The sequence below is a fragment of the Ciconia boyciana genome, chromosome 8 (genome assembly GCF_034638445.1).
Source record: "Ciconia boyciana chromosome 8, ASM3463844v1, whole genome shotgun sequence".
Classification (NCBI taxonomy): domain Eukaryota; kingdom Metazoa; phylum Chordata; class Aves; order Ciconiiformes; family Ciconiidae; genus Ciconia; species Ciconia boyciana.
This window is the reverse complement of record NC_132941.1, coordinates 25,929,498-25,948,447: the sequence shown is the minus strand read 5'-3', so window position 1 is coordinate 25,948,447 and position 18,950 is coordinate 25,929,498. Positions and strand designations below refer to the sequence as shown.

At 43.0% G+C, this 18,950-nt stretch overlaps 1 protein-coding gene across 14 annotated transcripts in view; it reads right to left on the bottom strand.

Annotated features, from left to right (window-relative positions):
- The window catches only part of SGMS1 (sphingomyelin synthase 1), a 109,391-nt gene that overhangs the window by 27,855 nt on the left and 62,586 nt on the right, over nucleotides 1-18,950 (bottom strand). For 9 of the 14 annotated variants that reach the window (XM_072870089.1, XM_072870079.1, XM_072870080.1 and 6 more), the window contains one exon: nucleotides 9,357-9,664. The exons of 2 other annotated variants lie outside the window; for them this stretch is intronic. The gene's annotated coding sequence lies outside the window, so the exon portion shown is untranslated. Of the gene's footprint in view, nucleotides 1-2,247; nucleotides 2,381-9,356; nucleotides 9,665-10,156; nucleotides 10,487-10,961; nucleotides 11,024-11,434; nucleotides 11,485-18,950 lie in introns of those variants that run through there. 3 more of the 14 variants (XM_072870077.1, XM_072870082.1, XM_072870076.1) reach the window with 3 other exon arrangements.

Sequence of the window (18,950 nt, the reverse complement as noted above, 5' to 3'; positions counted from 1 at the left end):
TTAAATTGTCACAGTAATTTGCATTTGGGGTTTGTGGGCATAGTTGTTTTTTTTTTTTTTTATTTGGGTGATTTTTGTGGGGGTGAGGGCAGGGCTGCATTACCAGAGTTTGCACAGAACATAAATACACATGGTATTTGCTTTTAAAAGCAAGTATATTATTATCTGCCCTTAGGCACTCCAAAACCTTTTTATTGGGTCTGAAAATACCCACATTCACAAATATTTAATGTGGGCAAGAGGATAAAAGTACCATGGAAGAAATCCTGATGAAATACACAGCTCACCCTACATGGCACCACAACAGCACTGAAAAAAAGCACCGTCTTATAGATTTTATTTCACATCATTAGTGAAACAATGTAGGGACTTGATTTAATTTGATCCTGAGACGAACTCATGCTGGTCTGAATCGGTCTTCTGCAGCCAAATTACAAAAGCCTGACCTCACAGCAACAGCCCAGGAGTAAAAACAGCATCTCCGATCAAGTACAGGGAAAGGAAACAGCCAGCACACGAACCAGCCCGGTTCAGCCACAGCATGTGCACATGGGTAATGCAGCCTGTCTGATCCCAGCTGAAATGCAAGACATGCCATGCACAGCACCAGGTGAATTAAGATTTAAGGGGAAAAACACTGATCTCAGACCAGAAAAGCCAGCGGCTATATGACAGCACAAGGATATTGCGTTCCTGTCTGTTACGGGGATTTCTTGCCCTCCCCAGAGGGCACAACATGATCTGCAGGAAACCGGTTGTCAACAGCAGGGCTGAAGGCTCTCCTCATTTTCTGGAGGAGTATTTCTAATCAATATTTAGAAAGACCCTGAGAAAGAGTGGTACAGCTACCAGGGAGCGGAGCACCACACACACAGCGCCAGCCCAAAAATCAGGAAACTTGCATTTCCTTAGTTTCTCTAAAAGCCAAGTTCACTAAAAGTAACCAAGTAACCAATTTCCTTACACTCTTCATTAAATAAAATATGAAGGGCAGGCAGAGACATAAAATATAAATGCATACACTTCCATAAGCAACAGGCCCTGTTATTGTAGATGCTGCATAAATCATTGAGGACAATGGGACTTATGTTCCCTAATGGAGGGCACAGAATTCAGGGTCAGTTAGCAGGCAAGGAAATTTTATACTAACAAGGGTTGCATTTATATTCACCTTCGTGAGCCACACTGCCTAGAAACACCAGAAACTGCTTTGGTTCATGTATTATTTAGTCAGGCCAAACAGGTGAAAGGCAGAATTAAACCTCAAGACAAACATCGGATGATTTTGGTGTGGATCTCCACCAAATATAAAACTTGCAATGGGATGGCAGGACACAGTTTAATCAGTTTGGTAATTAAACCAGAATGGCTGAAACAATCCTTCTGTCAGATTTCTCTGCAAAGCTGCCTGAAGATACGACAGTAGTCATATCCGCCCCATGAACCGCCCTATTGAAAATCATTGCTGTATCTGTTTTCCAGCACTTTGCCACGCATGTGAGTGCAAACACAATGCCTTTACAGTTTCAAGTGTTAGCAGTTAGAAGTATTGCTTTGGCAAATTTCCCTGGGGAAGAGTAATAGCTACCTATGGAAGACTTGCCCCTAATCACTGGCATCTCCTTTTTCTTTTTCTTAATTTTTTTTATTTCAAGCCACCGACTGACAAATAATACTGTTGCAGTGCTCATGTTTACAATGCACAACATCCTTCCTTGTATTTGTAAAATTTGACTCAAAAAGCACAGCAGCTTTCAAACGACTGGCAGCGGGCACCTCAAAGTTCAGTCGTGAAAATTAACTGTGTATCTAGCTGAAAACCACCTTTCATCTTGAAAAGTAGGATGTGGTCTAAAATATTTTCAGACTACCTTTTTACTACTCCATATTTGCAAAGTGGACTTGAGGTGGCCTTTAACTTGCAGATGAACAAGTTCAGGATGAAGACTGTGCTTAGTTGTGCAAGCAACTTCTCTAGGACAGGACAGAACATGGGAAGCTCCAAGACAGCAGTGCTCAGGTCTTTAAGGGACTCCATACTACTCTTTCCCACCATACAAGACTATAAAGCTCAACAGGTCCCTGCTGAAGCTCCAGAAATGGCAGGTCTGCCCCAAGTATGGGGAAAACCCGAAGCCACGCATCAGCTCCCGGCTGCCTCCTCCCATGATTATTCAGAGGTTCAACAGAACTGAAAGTCATCTTCATGCCCAACATGATTCTGAGTATAAAATCACTTTTGCTCACCTATTTTGAAAGGCACTTATAGACAGGAGTTCCTCCCTATTTCAAAGCTCTGCATAAAGCTGGATTTATTGATGCAGACCCATGATTCATCAGTAGAGCAAGCTGTAGGAGACAAACTGTATTGTGCTGGAATCTAGGAAAATCAGGAAGAAAAAAAAAATCAGGAGTATTCATCCCAAACTGAGACCTAGACAAAAACCAGTATGGGTGTTTGTGCCCTCTGTAGCTTTTTTCTTCCTTATTTTTCTTTTCATCAGCAGTAGCGTCCGCTCCTTCCTCCCTCCCTTCCCCCATCCTCTGCAGCTTGTTTCAGCCCTGCTTGTCAGACGCTCCCCAGCGGAGTGGCCCACGCTCCAGATTAAAGGTCAACGGGCTTAGGAGAAAACAGAGAGGCTGCTAAAACCAGCGCAGTGCGAAACCATCACCCGAAACAGAAGGCAGAATATTTTAGACAACTTTGTGACAGACAGGTATTGGCACCAGCAGCCCCATGAGCCCCAGCAGCCTCCTCCTCCTCCTCCTCGCCTTCCAAGGGTTTTTAAAAGAAGGAGAATCAGTGTGAAAGGATGCCAAGGACTGTAAATAAATTATGGCCCTGTTCATCAATTAGCTCAGGCTGCACTGAAATGAAAACCACAGCGGGCTCTGTAATCACTCAAAATAAACTCCTCTGACAGGATCGCTCCTGTGCTGATGGCTCAATTATGCCTGGGAAGACTGTTACAGAACATTAAACATTAACAAAAGTCTGAGCCTGCATTACTTTTCTCCCAGATAAATCTAATTCAGTAACTGAGTGCTTTTAGCTTAAGTAACCCTGAATTATTGGATCAATACTTTTCCCACCTTTCCCTCACAAGTTGCAAAAGCCAGGCCACCATATACAGGGAAAATGTTTGCAAATAGCCCCTTTGCTAGACAGTTATATTTTTATTATACAGGGAAGATATTTTTATCATTTAAAAATATATACAGTTTGGGAGAGGGTTGTTTATGTAAATTCAGTAGCTCAGAAATCAAAACAGAGGTGCACTTCTCCTGGGTTATGAGGGTTTACTCTAGTGTCCCTAAAAGGGCTTCTTCATTTCTCCAAAATCCAGGCCCTAGCAAACAGTTCCACAGCTTATGTTTTCTGAAACTGCAAGGAGAACCATGAAGACAAAGAAACTCTAACACAGCAGAAAGTTGCTTTCATTTCTCATTTTGCATTTGCAATATATTATTTGCTTTTCATAGGTTCAAGTTTAAAAGGACCAGAGATACCCTCGCCATCTGAAGCATCTCTCCATTCTCTCTCTGCAACTGCATTAACACAAAGTAAAGTTTCTTGAGGCTTGCCCAGGTCAGATCTTTGCTGTTCTAACCTAAGTACAACATGCAAACACATTGTGGAGGGCTGAACAATGCCAGGATTTCGCTGCGGACTTAGGTAGGGTGTGACTAGTTTAGAACAGACAAACCAACGTCCCCAAAGAAAAGCACGTGGCTGAGATTAAAAGAGAAAATTTCAAAACACAAAAGGAGTTAGAAATAATAAGGAAAAAACCCAGAGAGCTGGGAAGACTAAGAAACTGAAATCAAAGTTGCACCAAAACTGACTAGCTGGTGGTCTTCTTACTAAATCCTCCTCATCCTCAATGCTTAATAGTCACCAATCCCAAAGCGTCAGCTTCCCCAATATAAATAAATTGGATTTAACTGGGTTCAACTTCATGTTTTTTAAAAAAATAATAAAGTATAACACTGTCAACATTCTTACTAGTGAAAAATCTGATTGACAACTAAAGCCATCTTTTAAATTTACAAGAAAACAGTGTTATATGTGTCACTGGGACCAATGAATTTTTACTCCTGGTTATGACAAGCAGCCCAGTAACAAGGGAGAAAGCATCCTGAAGCATTTTGAAACTTAACTGAGTAAACTAGCTGCTTGTCTTCACGATTCTTGTCCAGAGGCTGAAAGAGTAACTTCAATTCTTAAATTCACTTCTAAAACACAGAATAATTCCAGTTTCACAAATCAAGAGGTAAAATTTGACTCGATACTGACTTCTGTCAAGCTCTAGATATGCTTATATCTACAGCTTTTATCTACAGCCCCTTGAAAAGAATAAATGCTGTTTGTCTTCAAGTCATTTGCCCAGGGAAAGTGTTATGTTACAGGTTTTCTGAACTAAATATTATATAGCTAAACATTATTTAGTTATGTTGAACTAACTGCTGTTTTCCCTCCACCATGTCCTGTGCAGGGAATACTTGGTACAGCACGCTTACTGGTTTTTAGGATGCATCTAGGATGGATATCCAGGATATCTGAAATGCCCCTGGATATTCCTTCTTCATTTGACACTGAACAGGATGGTTCACTGGTTATTGACGTGTGGCTGGGAGTGCTACAACAACAGGAGCTCATCTGAACCAAGGAGCAGTTTGAGAAATCACACCGTTCTCAAGATTGACAAAGGGTTAAAAAAAGCAAGCAAACAAAAATAAACCCAAACCCCCAAAGCCAAAGACAAAAAAAGCATCAGGAAACAGACTTTTCAGCAAAGAAAATAATGGTTTCCTTAACTGGCTTTTGCCCTTATTTTAGGAAAGGCAACAGAAATTATATCCAAAGTTACAAGGACCACAAGGAATAGCAAGAAATACCAAATGAAGAGTTGCTAACAAAACACTGTATAATGGCCACTTCCTAAAAGCAATGCTTAAAAAGCTTGCTGTTTACAAAACACACAATATATTTAACTTGGCTTGTCTGTCAACTACCTTTCGCCTGACACTTCACATGCTTATTGCAAAATAAAGTCTCTTATAAGAGCGTAATATTATAACCAAGCAAGACATTTACATTTGGTAAGTGAAATTAAGGCCCCAGTACTTTTTATGTGTTTTTTTTCAACTACTCAAACTCTCCCTATAGACTGTCAGAACATGTAAGATTCAAACAGCACAGCAGATCTCCTTAAAACTTTGCTCTTAACTTGAGTAGACTAACCTGAATTAGCTCAGCCCCAGCTAGAAACGGCAGCGTGTGTGCTGTAGCTCTGATTTTAAACCTCAGCTAAGCATGCAGCAGAGCTGAGGTTACGGACTCGAAGCGTTCGAGCTGCTCACCTAAATTCAGCTCCGGCCCCTGCACACCTGAACTCAGGTTACCTGTGCCAGCAGAGTTCAACAAGCCTTTACTCGGAGGCATGCCCTCCCTCCTGCCTTGTATCCCCACCCTCCTCTCTTGCGATTGCGTGATTGCATTGCAGAAAAACTGCTCTTTTCCTGGTTTTCTGCTGGGCTGGGCAGCTGAACCAGCTGGCTGCGCAGTCACACAAGCACAAGCAAGTCCTTCCCCTTTCGGTGGCAGCAGAGAGTTGTCAGAGCACCTCGGCTGTATGTTGAAACCATACCTCAAGTTTCCTAATCTGTCTTTCTATTTTTAACCAGTCATTTCCCCCACCTCCTCTGCCATGCAGACAGCTGCAGAAAGCAGCCGGAGACAACCGAGTGCTCCATCAGGCCAATTTTCCTGGCAAAAAATCATCCACAGGCTGGCAGCAAGTGTACAAGGGGCAGCAGAGACGCTCTCAAACGCTACCCTGAACCCACAGCTCAAGGTAGCCAAGAGGGAACAGGGCTGTCTTCCTTTTCCCTGTCCCCTGTGGCCGCAACGGCTCTTACTGAACATGGAGTGTGGTCATCTGGTTGTCCAAAGGACTGCTGTTCTCCTGGCTCACATAAACTAGCTGAGATCCCAATCAGCACCTCTTGTCCCTAAAAACTCAAAGGAGAAAGGCTTAAGCAAAGATTCAGAGTGTGGACCTGCTTCTGCACTTAGCTGCCCCAGCCGGCTCTCACAGGACAGAGATGGAGGGACCACTCCTGCCTCTGCAAGCCAGTATTACCATTTGATACAGCACCTGAGAGCTCTTGCTGGGATGTCCCCAGTACAGAGACCTCCTTCGACAAACTCCCATCTCTCAGGGAAAGGTTTGGATTCATCTTCTCCTCCACGTTTGGATATCTCCTTCAGGCACTTGGTATTAGGTGTAACATAGACACATGGCAAACCGTGAATTCTCTCCTCACGTAGCAGGACAGCTTTAAAAAGCTCAGCTTGAAAAAGATAATGCGCAGCCACCCTGTAAAGTTAGCCAGGCAAAAAGGGCACTTTCCTGAGCAGGAAGAGCAGTTTTGAGCTTTTGCAGGTGGATGGAAACCCGAGGACACAGAGCACAGGCTGTGCAAGGCGTTGAGCCCTGTGGAACAGCATGAAACAGGCTTTTGGGTTTGGGGGGTTTTTTAAAGTGAGGTCCAGGCTTCTGAGCTGTGCTCTCAAAGGTCTTATTAGGACCAGGCATCTCCAGTGAGAAAACTGAAAATATCCTTGTAGGACCAGGCAGACCTTTGGCATAAGACAGCCGGACTGAGAGCTCCGCACCTAACACACACACAGCTTAGGGAGGGCAAGGCATGACTCCAACTCTGATTCAGGGAGCTTAAGAGTTTAGCCTGAAGTTTTGAGTCATGCTCTTGAATGTGGGCAACCAGAATAGCTTAAGCCCTTCTTGAGCTAAGCCCTTTTCCTCTTGTTCAAACAACAGCTGCAAATGAGGCTACTTTTGCTATTTTCCATATAATGTGTTTTCATATGCTACATATTTTCTAGACTTTAAGTTACTTGCACAAAATAGGCTTATTGCAAACGGGATCGATCAAAACCTAAAGCAAATGCAGACAGGACTCTAAAGATTATAAGTATCAAATGCCCCGGAGAAATCCGTTTCTTACATGCCTACAGACACAAAAGTCAGCCAAAACAGAAGTCTGGTGTGGATTTAAGCATGGCAAGACCCACAGCAAATCTTCCCAGCTCAAGCAGATTCAAATCACAGGATCCCAGGAAAGAAAGCTGTTGAGCAAAACAGCCCATCACACATAAACCCATTTAAAATTAAGTTTCATTAAAGAGTTACAGTATTTACAGGTAGGTAGGTGGCAGAAACTGATGCAATTCAGCAATTGCCCATGCTGCTGCTGTGGCCAGGGGAGAGAAATCCCACCATGAACACAACAGGCCCTATCCACACGCAGCACAGGTGGTAGGTAGGTCTAAGAAACTGTTCCCCACTACACATGCCAGCAACAGCCCAGAAAAGCACACTGCTCTTGTCGGTTTGTGGATAACCACGCGTCTTAGTCGCCATTTTCTGCAAAAGTCTTCCTGGCCTTGAGTTACTTCAATGAAGAGTTGAAACACTGATTCCTCCCCACCCAAAACTGCTTCAGAGCACAAGTTTCTTGCTCACGTGAAATAAAAGCATTATCTACCTACGGTTCCTCCAGCATGACAGCAATACACGAGCTGATCCCACCAAGCAGCGTGGCATGCTGTGTTCTCCCCCTCTGCCTTAGTTGCAGCTGCTCTCTTAGGAAAGCGAGCAGCTGCATGGGAAGGAGGTCCTCTCCCATGCTTAATCCACTGGACTACGTCACTTTATTAACTAGTACAGAAAGCACAACAGCCACACACACTGACACACGAAACCAAGATCTGCAGGTAACTTCACTTCTTACCTCCTGAGGGAGTTTCAGGGGTGAGAAACCTCTTTAGCAGCGTTTACAAGTGCCGGGACCGTGTGTTAATGATTTATCTGACAGTGCTGTAAGCAGCATTTGATAAGAGCATGTTCTGTTATGGTCTGCCTTCCTGCTTTCGTCTGTATAACCAAATCAACTCACAAATGAAGTAGGCATGGTATTACTTGACAGGACAGGAAGAAATTAATGCTCCTCTAAGCCTGCTTACCCCATCCTGCTTTAAAAAAAAAAAACACCACCTTTTTTTTTTTTTATATATATATACACACATGCACATATATGCACACACAGACTAAAAACCAATGACTGGAGTAGCTCTTCTGTGTGTATACATATTTGTGTATATATACACAAATATATATATACACACACACACAGAGATGAGCTACTGCAGGCACAGGATTTTTAGTTTCTTCCCCAAAAGTGAAGTAAAAAAAATTGTTCAACTCATCACTATAAATCTATTAGAAAGCTTCCAGATTAAAGCATGCAGTTCAAAAGACGTTTACAACAAGAAGAAAAGGCGTCTATGCCAGAAACACAAAAATAGGATCACATACCGTGGAAAGACTCAGCTGCATAGCTAAGACACAGCTTACGGATAAAGTTATATTCCTCTTTCTGAAGCACATTCAGCTCACCGAGAGGATTTCTGTGGTTTCCCCATGACTCACTGTGTTCCTCTATACACCCAGGGGCACCCTCCTCTACAACCAAAACATTCACATTTTTGGGCGGTGGGTGACACCATGACACACACGGAGCAGCACAGTCTCATGGCAGTGCCTCTTCCTACATACAGCTGCTAAAAGAACTCACATAAAGTCTAAAATACATTCTTGCTCTTACTGTTTCATATAAACACTCACTGCAATTGCCCTGGGGATATTTGGCAGCAATTAAGGAGGCGGTTAGGGGTGGGGAGAGGGGCCCAGGATGGCAAAAGGGACAGCAGCTTCTCCCTGACTTTTAGTTCGTGCAAGCAAGCGCTGCTGCCATGCCACGTAACTCTGATTACCTTGTACCAGTGTGCTGCAAACAAAACCTCCAAACCTAGAAACCACAGAGAGATTCCACCATGCCTCAATGTGCGGCCACGGTGAGAGATGAACCCGTTTGATGGAAACACACTGGACCCTGGACACAATTCGGGGGGACAAGATAGGGGTACTCACCAGCCAGATAACTGCTGCCCCAGTTGCTGGCAGCCTGTCTGGCTTTTATTTGGGAAGAAAAAACAAACAAACAAAACCAAAAAAACCCAAAAGAAACCAAAAAAACCACCCACCCAAAAAACCAAAACAACAAACCAACAACCAACAAACAAGACTAACCACAAGCTTGAATGCCACCTTAAAAAAAAAAAAAAAATAATTCCCCAAAAGCCATTTTTTAGATCTTATTGTATCCAAGTCCTTCTGCTCGCTTCCAAAACACAGCCCCTGGCCCTTCACCAGCAGTCGAACATGCCTTTTAACTAAAACAGGATCATCCAGAGCTGGAGAGCTACTCACTCATGGAAATCAGGTGGCAGATAGCAGCAGACAACTTTTCCTCTTCCCAGCTGCCAGCCAGACGCGACGCTTATGGCAAGAGGAGAGGGATACAGCAGCAAGGCCTCTGCAAGCTGAAACGTTTTACGATCCCCCCGCTGCTTCAGCAGAGCAACTCCCAGACCCGAGGATCTCGCTGGCGTCTCCTTCACGAGCCGAACTTCCTTCAAATTAAAAGTTGCCTTTCAACTTCCCCATGCCAGCAGCGTCACGCCAGGCTTCACCAGCACTCCTCTCCCCTCTGCTCACCAGCCCTGTGTGGGAAGCGCCTGGAAAGGAAAAGCACAAGAGGTGAGTGGTGCACCCGTGCTGTCTCGCCGCGCTGAGTGCGTCAGCAGTGGGTGTGAGGAGGAGACGGAGGAGGAGGAGAAATAGGAGTGCCAGCCTGGCCAGAGGGCTGCAGTTTCCTACAGCAGCCGGTGTAACACTCTGGGTTTTACCAGCAAAATAATGGCTAAAACAGGGGGAAAAAAAATTATTGTATAAATTCAGGTCTGTTGATTCTTAATGTGTACAAGTAACCGAAAGCAAAGCCTTGCATTAGTATTACTTTTGAAAGCCTCAAGATGACACTGTGAAGCTGAAAGAGTCAGTGCTGGGAGGAAGCATTCATTTTTCCAATATATATAAATACCAGATGTTAAGTCCTACCCTAACAAAAAAAAAAACCACACACAACAAAAAAAGTCATATTTCACCATGCTAAAACCACGCAAAACAACAAAATCCCCAACCTTTCAATGAAGTTTTTGGCTACATACCACGGCTGCCACCAGCAGTAGAGTCCCTGGGCAGGCAGCATCACTGATCCCCGAGGGCACGTATCCAGCCTTTATCCCAAAAGACACACCAAGGACTGGAAACACATAGGACCAAGGCAGCTAGCACCTCCTGCACACAATTATAGTGGGTGGCAAAGATGAGCAGGAAAGGAAGGTGTGAAGCACCCCTAGTGAGCACGAGAGGGAGTGGAGGACGTCTGCTAGCCACTCGCCATGGGACAGCGGGGAGGTCCATGTAATTGAGTACAAAACCACAATACAAAGCAGACTGAAGCCACATGTTGGAAAGACTGATGGGATGAGCAGCACCGGCAGAGTGTTTTCCAGCAGTTTACGTGAGAGCAAGGACTCTATGCAGTCCACTGGCCACTGTAAGCAAAAGAGATACTGCCCAGGAATGAAGTCAGAGGCGTATGAAGTGGCCTGCTTCCTATTTCATCATGGATGAAATAATGTGGGGGGAAAAAAAAAATACACACCAGCATTAACAAATAGCAGCATCAGGTTTTCTGAATTCCACCCCAGGAGAGGGAGCCTGTTGCCAGGAATACCAATGAATCTGCAGAGCCCCATCGAAGAAATACAGGGTAGAAAAAGTATTTTCAGAAGCCACACACAGAAATCCCTCCATACTAATCTTGTCATACAGAAAATAAGTATTTTTAAGGAGTAGTTGGTTTGGGTTTTTTTAATAGATATGTGCCCCTGGGCATGGCCCACCAATCGTTGTTCCTAACACATGTAGACAGCCAGGTATCAAATGCAACAATGTGTTCATGATTACCTCTTCCATGAAGTCCAGAAGCCAAAAAAGTCCACAGGTTTGTCACTAACCTTCAAGTACTGCTGAGGAGAGGGGAGGGGAGAAGGTTTTGATGAAGAACTCTGAACATCAAGTTGTATGTCTGCAAGTGCCAATTAAAGGAGAATACAGCAAGCATCTTGTGTCAGTGAGCCCAGCCAATTCCCCTGCCTTTAATTAATTTTAAAAAGTATTTTGTCTTAAAGATCAACAAAAAAAGCACTTAGCTTAAATGGTCCAACTGGTCCCTTTCTCAAATAGCTTTTTCCATAATTTAAGAATTAAAAACCACATAGGCTCATTCTCCTTTTCCTGCAGATCATCATTAACATGGGAGCTGGCAGACCCCAGCTCAAGTGAACTAACCATCAGATTCCTATTTTCATAAGGGAAATTAAAACAATTTTCTTTTTCTCCCTCTCTTTTTAGGAAGGATTTTAACAGTTAAGCTGTACCTCCAGCAGGCCGGAGAGTCAAGTCCAAGTCAGTCCATTTTATTTTAAATCTGAGGAGAGATGAGAAGTGTGGATTAGCCACTAGTGAGCTCCCTATGCCCTTTTTCCAGCAGTCTTTTAGTAATTGAGCTCCATAACACTCAACAGATGCACCTGCCCAACCTCGCCCCTTTCTCGGAGGGATTCTGGTGTAGAACTGGTAATTACTCATTACCTAAAGATTTCTTAGGTGTAATTCAATCAATATCAATTCTGTAAATTCCTCCCACTGAGCATATATATGAGGAATCAAAGGATTAACACTACAGGCCGTGGATTCCTTGTTATGTAGATGACACCCATGTCTACTTTGGGCCAATACACACCTCATGGGACAGCAGAATTCACCTGGTGACGACAGAGGCAAACTTAATAACTCACTTCTGACAATACATGCATTCATATTTGAGGAAAAGCGTTCTTTTATTACTCCAGCAGATCTTATCTTTGCAATTTTTTCCCCTCAGTGATCCACGACTGTATGGGTTCAGTGACTCCAGGCACAAAATGAAGCCAGCCCTATTTTCCCATGAGTGAGGTGGGGCCAGAAGGGAGAAGAGACAACAGTTTGACGAGTATTACAGGTAATTAAAAGCAAGCTTTGGGAACACCTTTTCAACATGTTTAATCATTATGCATTTAAATATTGCATGTGTCCAGACAGACACAACTTAATACCCTGGTAAAGCCCTAAACAAATAGAAAGAAACATACTTAATGAACTTTTCCAAAGTACTTGCAAAGGATTTTTTTTTTTCTCCTACACACTTTGGCCAGGACATATTTAGCCTAAGGGCTAAAATGGAGGACAGCCTGAACTGATTACATTTTCTTTCTATAGGACTGAATATCTGGGAGTACTGCTCTGAGTTAAGTGGCTGTTGCTCTGCTTCATCTCCACCTTCCCACATTGTGTTTCAATATGAGGATGACTATCACCATAAAAATGCCTGAAGAAGAGAGACAGCCACCAAGTGTTAACCTGTTTGCTTCTTTCCTGATCAGGACATGAGCTATGTGACACAACACTAGATTTGAGGTTGACTGCTGGCCCTTAAGACAAGTAGCTACTACCGAGCTTCAGTGCTAACGTTTCTTGGTAATTCAAGCACCACATGCACTGGCAAGAGAGCATCCTTCCAAAAGCCTTGCTGGGGAAAGGTCTTCCTTGCCTTAACAGCTTAAATCTGCCTAAACATCAAAAAAAGTCGGAGTAAGCAGATTATACTGAGTCACCTTTTCCCTTGCCCATCAGTAAAGAAACTATATATTAGCAGATGAAATCCAGCACTGAAGGTGAGAAATAAAGTCTAATGCAAGTAAAAAAAACCTACTTGTTCACACCACCAAGCAAACTCAACCCTGAGGCCCAAGCACTGCAACCAAGATGAAGAAAAATAGCAGTGACATTACCTCCAACTGAGCTGCGGGCATGGCCGAGAAACGAAAAGCATGAAGATGTAAAAATGTTTTGATGTAAAAAGAGGAACAAAGCCTGAGTCAGAGATAAGAAGAAATAAATAAAAGTTTAAAAGCAACTGATACACACGGAGTAGCCTCACCTTCTCCCATCTCTGGAGACATCATAAAATAGGCGACAATTTTTAACACGATGCATTTCTCTCTCCTTAAGTTAGTAAGCAGCTCTCCTTCCAATGCAAGGCTTTAACGAAGGAACTACACGCTTGCCTTTTCAGGAAACATTTTTACAGGACCCAGCAGGGAGGCACGTGGTTTGCTGGCTACCGAGGACCACTACCAGTGCAAAAGCAGGTATGACTTCAAAGACTGATTACTGATTTCTAGGATCAACACCTACCAGAGAGGATACGTTCATATTGCTTCACCTGAGCAATATAAATCCGTACATCCACCACACGTATCCCAGAAACCTTTTAAGCATTTTTTTTTTGTCTTTTTCCTTCAAGTAACCGGACTCTGGTCACTGGTACATCAGAAAAAATGTGCTATAAGGAGCATTAAAAAACTACTCTGACCTCCGTTTGCTTCAAAGCACTTTAAAACACAGCGTTCAACAACAGCTCAAGGACAAGTTTTTAAAAATTATTTGAAATATATAGCCCATTCTCTACAGAGCAAAGCTATTTGGTCTTAACTACAATGTGACTACCTGCTCATTTGAAACGAAACATTAGCTATTGCACTGAATCATTGTTTGCTACAAGCATCGAACCCTCTACTTAGCACTTAGAATCACAATATGCTGAACAACCCATGCCACTCTAAAATTGCTGCTTATTACCCCTTCAGTACTTTCACCCCCCAAAACAAGTGACCTAGTTTATAGCAAACTCACTGTTCAATCTGTAACGCAGATCTCTCCAGAGATGCTGTGAATGCAACAAATCCTGTAGCTTATTATTTGTATCAAGCTTATTATTTCTTCCAGCTCCAAGCTGGTTTTCTTTAACCACTTTTCTTAAGCTGAAATGTCTTTGTAAAGAAAACACAAAGTTGAGAACATTGCTAAGTTTTGAACAGCTTTGGCACAGACCTTTCAGCACATCTGCTTTATGATCCAGAAATGAAGCACTTCTTATTAAAGATGTAATGCTCATCACTAAAACAAACCTCTTCTAGCCATCACTGCTCCACCCTGTCTTCTGAGGGTTCTCAACCAGCAAATGTGTATATTCCTGTTTTATAAAACACATGATTTTAAACAGGCCAGTAGCTACCAAAAAAAAAAGGCAGCATAGTGGACACCCCCCCAACCTATCATCTTTCCTATTGAGAAATAACCTGAAACTTTATTATTACATATGTAATAATAATACTTATTATTATTATTACATCTGTATTACAGCATTAACAGCCATTACAACTTACGTGCAAGGCTGTTAAGAAAAGACAGGTGCTTTTGAAACTGAAGAAGTATAATTAAGTTTACCTTAATGGGGTTCTGATATATACTAGGGCATTAAAAGGTTAACTTTAAAATCTATAAAGTATTTATTAAAATAACTTCCAGAAATGCCACGTTAAGTGTTTAGGTGTATCAAACATAAATGGTGGTTCTGGAGTACTGATGTACCCGTCAGCTCCAGCCATTAAGTTGCCAGAGAGGAATGCTGTGTCATACAATGTGTGACTCATGGAGTAATGTCCAGAGGAAACCACACTTCTCTTTCTTTCCCTATAAAAAGCTCAACCTGTTTTTAAGTTGAACCGAGTTACCTGAATAAAAATCTTTCCTCCAACAAAGCAGCTAATTTCAGCATCGCTTGCTTGAGCATGTGTGCGAGAACGAAGGTGTATTGTAAATTGCTTGCAAAGAGGATGATCGCGCAACCTGCCAGCAAACCAGTGTCTTCTGGGAATTCAGCTGAAAACATCCCCTGCTCCTCCTTCAGAAGCTAGCTAAGAAATATGTTGTGTTGTTGTATTTGAACACGGGTTTGTACTTTGACCTCGCATAGGTTTTGCAACCTCCCGATGCTTTGGCTGGCTGACCTGTTCCTGGGTAGCTCCCAGTTCACTCCCCTTCTGCATCTGACCCCACGCAGAGTCATCACAGGACTCCATGTTGCAACAGCTCTGAGGGATCACACACACACACCCCCCGTGCATCCCTGTGCGCTTGCTGTGACTGAAAGCTATAAAAAGGATGTCAGAAACACCAGTGGTATCCCCACAGGTCCTGGCGGACCTCCAGGACACACCTTGATGAAGCGAGCCTCCACACCACTCGTGTTGTGCCAGCCACTCAAGCAGCTTAAATCTCTGGAGTTCTCATCTAACTGGCGTCATCTTTGTAAACAGATAAAATCAGTCCTTTTGCTTGTCATGTGTGCTTCCCTGGGCTGCAGGGTGCATATATCCTTCTGCTGTTCCTGGTTAAATGCCATGGTTGCCCTTTAGATCATCAGAGAAACACATGGATTTTCTCAGTGGCAGCTCTGCCATTAGAAGGTGGGATTGCTCTGCGGAGTCTAACGCCCAGCACCTCTCTAGAGGCGAAAGTAGAGAAAAACAGGGTGGCACACTGTGTTACTGCAATTCACTTTCATACAGGAGATGTGCAATCAGATACCCAGTTCAAAGCAAGCGTTTAATACCACTGTGGTCACATTTTAACCTAGAGGAGTGAAGCTTCCCATAAAGGACAAAATAGAAACAAGACACCCTTTTCAAACTCACTGTCTCAACCAGAAGGACATTTTTCACACGGCAGGGTGTTAACTCACATGTGACTGCATCTAGCTATAGTGCTCCCAGCTTGTGAAGTACCACTCCTATTCTCTTATCCACTTCTTTTTTCCTCCAAGAAGTCTCATTATCCAGGTGTGTCAAAATCCTCTGGCTAAATAAGTCAGTGCCTAAGAACATCAATTTGGTTGTATTTCTTCCAAACCCCAAATTTCAACCCAAAGGCCTCTGTTTACAGGCAGGCAACAGATTGCTTCCTCACCAAATACTGTAATGGGACACCGACTGGTAGCACCATTGATTTTTCCATCAAAGAGTTAATTCCTTTGACACTTGCCCCACATCTTGATACAGCTCTGCTGGTTTTGTATACCAGTAGTTTGGCACGTATCAGATGTCCTGGCTTCTTTAAAGCCTTTGACAGATCAAGTTGGCCTTACCCAGAAACATGGCATGTAATGACGGATGCCAGCTGCTGCCGTCATCCAAGGAGCAATCAAGAACCTTTCAGGAAAATACTGTCGCTTGTTTTAAGTATGGTTGGCTGGATATAGCAAGTCACTAATTTATTATGCATAAACGGAGCCAAAATGTCCACACTTGGGCTTATGTAGAGCACTGCAAGGCAAGTGCTTTTCCTTTCAGAAAAAAAAAAAGGAGTTTATACTGAATGCACATTTCATTAACACACGGTACTGCCTGCTTGTAGGCCTGCCCAGCAATCCCCATGTTAAAACAGTGAGGTTTGACATTGTACTAATGCTGATCTCTATGCCAAGGAGGGGCAGAGACATGAGCAACTTGGCTATTTCCTCCGATTTCCTCTATTCTTCAGCAGCAGCACTGCACCCTTCTGCAAATACCAACTTCATGCTCTGCTGATGCTATCTCTTGCTCTTCAAAAGAATTTCTTATTAACCTGAAAGACCTGAAAGGAGCCAACACTTTCCAGTACAAGCATCTTAAAAAAAAAAAAAAAACCACAGCCAAAAACCAAAGCAAGAGTTAATACATGATCATGTTTCGTGCTAGAGGTCAACAACAGGGCTCCGGGGCATGGAGGAGGCTTTTTCCTGTTAAAGATAAACTAACCCAGTCTCCACATCCTGAGTATTTGTTTGCATGCCATAAGAGCCACACAGAATACAAACCAGAGAGAAATCCAACTCCTTAATTTGCAATATATTTTTGTGGCACCTCAGCGGGATGGTTAATTATCCTGAACACATGACCTTCACCTGCTGTTCATGCAATGAGCATCTTCTCTCGTACATAGGTAACAGACCCAGAACGACGTATACCCCACTCAAAGACTCTGAAGATGAAACACAAACCAGTTACCAATTAATCACTGTCTCCAGCTCCCTTTTTTCCCTACGTAACTGAAAGTAAATATTCACAGGTTAAACAGTACTGACTCAGACATACGCGCCTATCCAATACCTTACTCATTAATAAGCCTGATGTGGATTAATACTGCAAATTAGGGCTTCAAATATCCACTTCCTCCATCCCAAGGGCAAAGGGAACAACACAACAGAAACAGTAAGGAACTATTTGTGAGGACCGCAGAGCATTGTATTCCCAATATCCTGTGTCGGTGCAGCCAGTGTTATCACTGCTTTACACATGGGTAAGCCATGCGATCCCATCATAACAACACACATCCTCTTCTTGCAACTTCCACTCGCAGCACACAGTGAGTGCCACGAGTTTACCTGGGTTCAAAGGACGACCAGATGAATTCAGAGCAGTAAAGAAAAAGAAATGACACTCAGGAAGCCTGAGCCATTAATCACTAAAGGCTCGAAGGGCTTATAGGGGAAGTGTGTTTATATGCCCCCTTATGCTCCCCCCAAAAAAGGGGGAACATACAGCAATGCCACCACAGGCACAGGCTGATTTTGGTATAACTCAAAATCTAACTGTACTTATATCTCTACAAATGATCAAAAGGCGATAAAAATGTTTCCAGTCCCCATTTTCAGGCTCTGGCCTGTTAGACCTTGTTTTTCTAACCTTGACCTCTGTGATGCATACGAGAAACAAGAAAGGGTGAAGACCAAAGTGCTCGCTGCTTCACAAAGGCTTTGTGCTCCAGGCCCCAGAAGGCTTGGCTGTCCCACAAGACAAGTCTATAACACTTTCTACGGGAAGCGTCACTTGTGCTGCAGAAGCAAAGGGTATGATCACAGGATGCAAAATATGACAAGGTACAAACATGGAAAATATTAGAGATTCTGTTACATCAAAAATTATGAAACACCAGCACTACCTTCTACTTCAATCTACTTGTTTAAAGATGGGACCTTTGATTCATTTATGGGTTTTCCCTTTGGTGCACACACTTACAGACTGGGCAGTCATTTCTTCTAGTCCAATTTATTCTTATAGGAAGTACAAGCATCAGTTCTGTGTAAGCATTAAAAATGACAGCCTCGTCCTTCCACCAGGACCATTAAAACTCTGCTTCCTAGCACACATATCTCCCCCAAAATTCAGCATTTACTGAAATCCCAATTCATTATATTTCTTACATGTACACTTCCCTACAAGTACCTGAACTTGTGTCTTTGACTACAATGCTGAGCACTAACTTGAACAGGGACCTGAAGGAACTTCATCCTGCCCTCACCAAAGCCAAGTCTCAGCAGCTTTGACCACAAAAGGCATCATGCACCACAGGCAGAAGCTGAAGCCTGTATTTTCCGGCACATTTTGAGTTCTGCTTAAGTGTAGCATCCATCCACATCAGATGAAGCTCGATGTGTATCAATTTCTAAACATCTTAGGAAGTGACGTACTTTAGAAGGATGAACATGCATAGATTTGATTTGCAAGTGAGTAGCAGATTTCATTTCAACTCACTTCGTATTGACATGGTTAGTTTTAATGACCAAGGCTATGTCCACAGACTATATATAGCCTTATTAAAGAAACTACTAGGAGCTCTCTCGATACTAAAAAAACCCTAAGAGTATATTTATGCTGTAAATATACTACACAGTAGCATACACAGAGCAACAATTGCTAAATCAAGCCATGGCCAAATACCTTTCCCCTGGCATTCATCACTTTATCATGGCTTGCATTTACTGTGTTCACACTTGCATTTCTGTTCTTGGCACCAGTCACAATGGAAAGGCTACGTACATCTTTCCAAAACCCACACAAGAGACCATCATGCTGTTCTGAACTCAGTATTAATCCTGCAAGTCCCCGTATGATGAAAGAACAGACGAGGGGAATCCTTCTGCTTGATACCCCTGCTCTCAGTTATTCCTGGTGGATTATCCAAAGCCAGAAA